The sequence below is a fragment of the Labrus mixtus genome, chromosome 14, assembly GCF_963584025.1.
Source record: "Labrus mixtus chromosome 14, fLabMix1.1, whole genome shotgun sequence".
Taxonomy (NCBI): domain Eukaryota; kingdom Metazoa; phylum Chordata; class Actinopteri; order Labriformes; family Labridae; genus Labrus; species Labrus mixtus.
In genome coordinates, this window is record NC_083625.1 from 517,620 (window position 1) to 522,619 (window position 5,000).

Here is a 5,000-nt window from a genome sequence, read left to right on the forward strand (position 1 = left end):
TGTCACCCTCAAGACGTGAACTCTATCCTGCGGGGGCGGGGGGGGGTTCTCACAGAGGGATAAAAAGTCGTAACGTTTTCACAGCCCGTTCACAGACGAAACATTCCTGCTTTATTCAAGAACAGAAGATTTAGAAGAAGAATACCGAGAAGAGAACAAGCTTCAACACAAACCGCCAAAAAACAAACAAAACAACAACAAACAAAAAAACACATGCGTCAGCCTCCCTGCAGAAGAACTCCAACGCCAGCGGTTAAGACTTTAAGTCGTGGTCGCCGCCATCAGGCTCTGACATGTGACGGCTGACTTTGTTCAGCGTCACACTGGAGGTTCTCTTGTCTTTGTGTGTTTTAAAGGACGACTCGAGCTGCTCTGACGGGGCTCAGAGCAGATCAGTGTGCTTGTTGAGGGAAGGAGAAAGACATGCATGTGCGGCGGGCAGAGGGAGATTGGCGAGGACACATGGAATATGTCTCCTGGTGTTTTTAATGTTTGATATATTTGACCAAAAGTCCGGGATGCAGTGCGCCGTCCAGAGATGTCATCATCTTCCCACTCCCTTTTGAAAACTAAACCTTTAACTGCATTTTTAGACCTTAAAGTTTCTGCTGTTGTCATGGCAACATACCACGCGCAATCTAAGATAAAGCTTCAAGGAAAGTCAAGATTTAATCTCTTAAGGAGCGAGGCTCTTGTTCTATACTTTTCAAATCAGCCTCGAGTCCTTCAAAACAGGAAGTGTTGTTTTCTGTTCCACAGAGAAAGTCGCTCTTTCAAAAAATCTGAAAAGTCTTTTTTACTCCCTGGTCTGAGATCAATATGTGAGAGCTGCGGTACGGGATTGGTCAAGTCATTTTGCATTTTTTTTGCACCCATGATGGTCAAGTTAGTTATTTGGTTAGCAATCAACAAAATCAGATCCCGGGGGGGTTAAAAACGGCTTTGTAGTCGGGGGTGTTTTGCAAAATTCTTGTGCAAAGCTTAAAAAAAAAAAAAAAAAGTATTTTTCATCCAGATTTGGTTTCTACTGATTGTTCATAACATTTTCTTTCTGAATGCCACAAAGCTCAAGTGCATCATGAAGCACCTGAGTGAAACATAAACCAGAGATTTAATGGGAGAAGACATTCAGGGATGTCGACGTTTTGCACGAGGGGAAACTTCTCGACTAGATTCTTATCGGGACCTATGACCTGCTACGGGTCGGATATTTTTCATACAAACGACTTTTGTTGCTTTTTAAATCACAGGCGGCCTGGAGCATAGAGAGTACAAAACTAGAAATCAAATCTCCGCCTGCAGACTCAAAGGATTGAGAAGCGTTGATGTTAGTTTAGCCCTGTCTGACCTGAAGTCTCTGAACACACATGAAAATGTTTCCTGACCCGAGCCAGCTGAACGTGGAGTTTTTTTTTAAAAGCGATGTGGATTCCTAATTTCTCATTTTCTTTTTTTTTTTTTTTTAGAGGGGGGGTTATCAATGTTGAGGGTAAACCCACAGTCTCACACACGGACATGACATGCTCACCAACATCACTATAAGAAAAAAACAAACAAAGAAGGCTACTCTCCATGCAACAAGTGTGCACAACACAAGTGGGACCAACGCCTTTTTTTTTTTGCTTGTAAGAAACTACGAAACAAAAACGTCTGTTTAGATTTGAAACAGAAAAAAAACGACACGTGATGAAACGACATCTCATCAAACTAACAGAGGAAGAAGAAGAAGAAAAGAAAAGCAGATTTTTTTTTCACATTATCTAGTCAGTGTTAAAAATAGAAATTCACCCGTTACATTTACTCTGCACTTTCTGATTATATACATTTATGTACATTTATCTTAACTCTTTGTCATTGTCCTTTATGTCTTTATCAACAGTTTACAAAAGAAAGAAACATTGCAATCAAATGCATATACTCTTCTACAAAGATGTGCTTAGTCACTATGTTTGTTTTAGTTGAAGCAGACGGGGTGCGATGGGAGAAATGGGAACGACCAGTAGATCTGCACTGCAAAAAAAAAAGAAGAGTCGAATCTGTTGAATCAAGTTCAGATTCTCTGTTTTTAAAAAGCGACTTGATGCACTTTTAATCAACGAGATCACTTAAAAGCATTTATTAAATTAAAATCAAATCAGATTTTCTTCTTCTTTTTTTGTTGCATTGTGCAGACCGACCAGCGCCCCCTGCTGACGGCATGCACTCAGCTCACAGGAAGCCTGCACGTCCGCCTCCGTTATCATTCTGCTCCTGAAATTACAGCAACAGCGCCTCCGAATGGCTAACGAGGAGAGCGTCGCAGAAGCAGAATGTGTGTGTTGCTTTTCTTGTTCGTAAAGGGACACGTTGGGATTGTGAATCGGTCACATCGACCACAAAAAAAAATCAGCCCCTTTAAGACGTCACAAATGTTTCAGAGGCGACGTGCGTCAGTGATCGACGGCTCAGGCTTCTCTACGCATCCTGACCTCCCTTTTAAAGGTTTTAAAACTACCAGCTAGTGCTCTACTACTGAGTCCAGAACAGCGCTTTGAGCGAGGTCTGCGTTTTAAATGTTGCATAATCAAGTTCAGTCCAGAATCGGAGCTGAAAAACAGCTCGCTTAAGACATGGACGCCGCGGGGTCAGAGAGCAGAGTCAGGAGGGGGTTCGATTCTGTTCCAACTGTTGCTCAGTGTTCAGCATCAAGACATGAAGGTGTTTGTGTGAGAATCTTCCAGAACACACGACGTACGGGGTTAAAAAACGAGATTCTTCAGTTAGATTTATAGGAAGATTGTTTTTGAGGCTTTAAGTTACCGTAAAATCTGATGAATAAGACGCACTTAACGCATCTAAAAAGTAGTAAACACTTTTTTACCAATAGCAGTTTAAATTGCAGAGACGTGCACCGCCATGACGGGGACAAACAAGGCGATACCGACAAGGCTGGCGGCGCCACTTTTCAACGGCTTGTCTCCGTCATGAGGTCATAATCCTGCATTTAAAAATAAACTAACTACATTTTAAAGAAAACATTTAAGATCAGTAATTAAACCTTGAGAAGTCCTGGTTGGATTGAAAAGACTCTTCGGTTAAAGACAACAAGTCACCAGCGCAACTTTCTGCAAACTGTTGCAGGCTGTGCGTCTGTACTTCACAGCTATCAGCGTTACCGCAGGCTGAGCGCTCGGCTAGCATACCGGGAGCTAGCATACTGGTAGCTAGCACACATAGCGGTTCTTGAGAGAGCTGCACAGCATTGAAGCCATCACGCAGGAAGGACAGTTTGAACAGACTGCGTCTTAAATAGCCTACCGCTGCGACTTATATTCTAGATTTTACGGTAAGTAGTGATGTTAAACAGTTGTAACAGAATCCCCCCCCCCCCTCCCCACCACACACACACACACACCCCGACCCTGGCAGAAATGCTAGTGAGGAGAGCGCTTAGTTTCCCCATGGTTTACACCGCAGACACTCCGGACCCTGACGGCCCGACACGGTGCCTGGTTTTCTCCCAGAACCACCGACAGACCGTCTGGCCACTGTGGCTCCTAATGGCGGCCATTTTGGCTCTTTGTCCTGCAACGCTGCATGATAATGAATCTGAAGAGCCCACAGTTCATGTTTAAATGTCAGAACGCAGCAAAGCAGCAGACGTGTGCAAGCGGTTCATGATGTCAAATACTTAATAAAGAACCGGGTTCGATGTGCGGCCAGGCGTCGGCGGTCAGTGGTTCTGGTTTCGCCCTTTTCAGATTGACTTCAGTTATTAAGGCTCAACGGGCAAGAGGTAAAAGAACAACAAGTGCCCGGAACACACACTCGTAAAAATCTTAAATTCTGATTATGTTGTTTATCTCAAAACATGCACGCTCACTCGCAGACTCACACACACACACGAACGCCACACGCAAAAACACACACACACACACACACACACACACACACACACACACACACACACACACACACACACTCGGAAAAGCTCCCCTAGTCCCTGCGTGAGAGTTTAACTTGTAATCTCAAACCATGTGTGTGTCCTCCTCCGTCTTTTTCACAGCCTCAGAACACAACAGACAAAACTCAAATCATCATCTTTTTTTTTTTTTGTTCTGTTAAGTCCGCCAAACCTGGCAAAGAAAAACAACGACGACGACGACAAAAAGAACTGAAGGCCTTATGTTTGTAAAAACAACAACAACAACGCACACAAAGCAAATACTGTTAATAAAGAAGAAGAATCAGTAAAAGGTGTGTGTGTGTGTGTGTGTGTGTGTGTGTGTGTGTGTGTGTGCGGGGGGAGTGATTGTTACACTGAAAACAAATGGATCTGTAAAAAGTTCACAGTCTTGTAGCTCCCTGTATCAGGCGAGGGGGGGACGGGACGGGGGGGCTGCAGGGGGGAGTCAGGATTAAATAGACTTATTTTAGATCAAAGACAGAAACTCTCCTGAGGAGGAAATATAAGTTTGACGTCACGTCAGCTGATGTGACCATGAGGGAGCCTTTTCTTTCAGGATTGATGAAACGCTGCGGTTGTTTTAGAACCTTTTTACAAACAGCTCCGATTTCCTTTTTGCACATTTCCACAACATCTGGAAACTCTGTGGGTCCAATGAGTTTCCACTGTCAAAAGTTAAGAATGGTTCCAAAATAAAACATCCATATCAGGAGCGTCCTTCTGTTTTTGCTTCCCATCTGTCGGGATGCCAAACGTACCGATCTTATTCTAAAGGGGCGGAGTTAGACACATTATAGTCTGCTGATTGGTTGAAAGAATTGTCACTTCCTGTGTGACAGCGGTTACAAAGGAAAAACAAAAAACGCATCATGTTTGAGTCTCCCGTGGATTTCCGAGAGATTTATTTCAAGGGCTGTTTTTGTTTCTGATGCTGTGATCGCCATCGAGCTAACAATCAGCTGTGGTAAATGTACGTTTGGCTGGGGAAACACAAGCGAGATCAGGGATTACCGTACTGAACCGCTCTCTAGTTCCCTACGTTTATATTATTTAA

General features: G+C 43.6%; 1 protein-coding gene across 2 annotated transcripts in view; it reads right to left on the bottom strand.

Annotated features, from left to right (window-relative positions):
- Nucleotides 1-5,000, bottom strand: part of klf8 (Kruppel like factor 8) — an 85,957-nt gene that overhangs the window by 349 nt on the left and 80,608 nt on the right. For both annotated transcript variants that reach the window (XM_061056153.1, XM_061056152.1), the window contains exons 7-8: nt 3,894-5,000; nt 1-3,842 (exon numbers count right to left, since the gene is read on the bottom strand). The exon at nt 1-3,842 is cut by the window's left edge and continues 349 nt beyond it; the exon at nt 3,894-5,000 is cut by the window's right edge and continues 720 nt beyond it. The gene's annotated coding sequence lies outside the window, so the exon portion shown is untranslated. The remainder of the gene's footprint in view (nt 3,843-3,893) is intronic.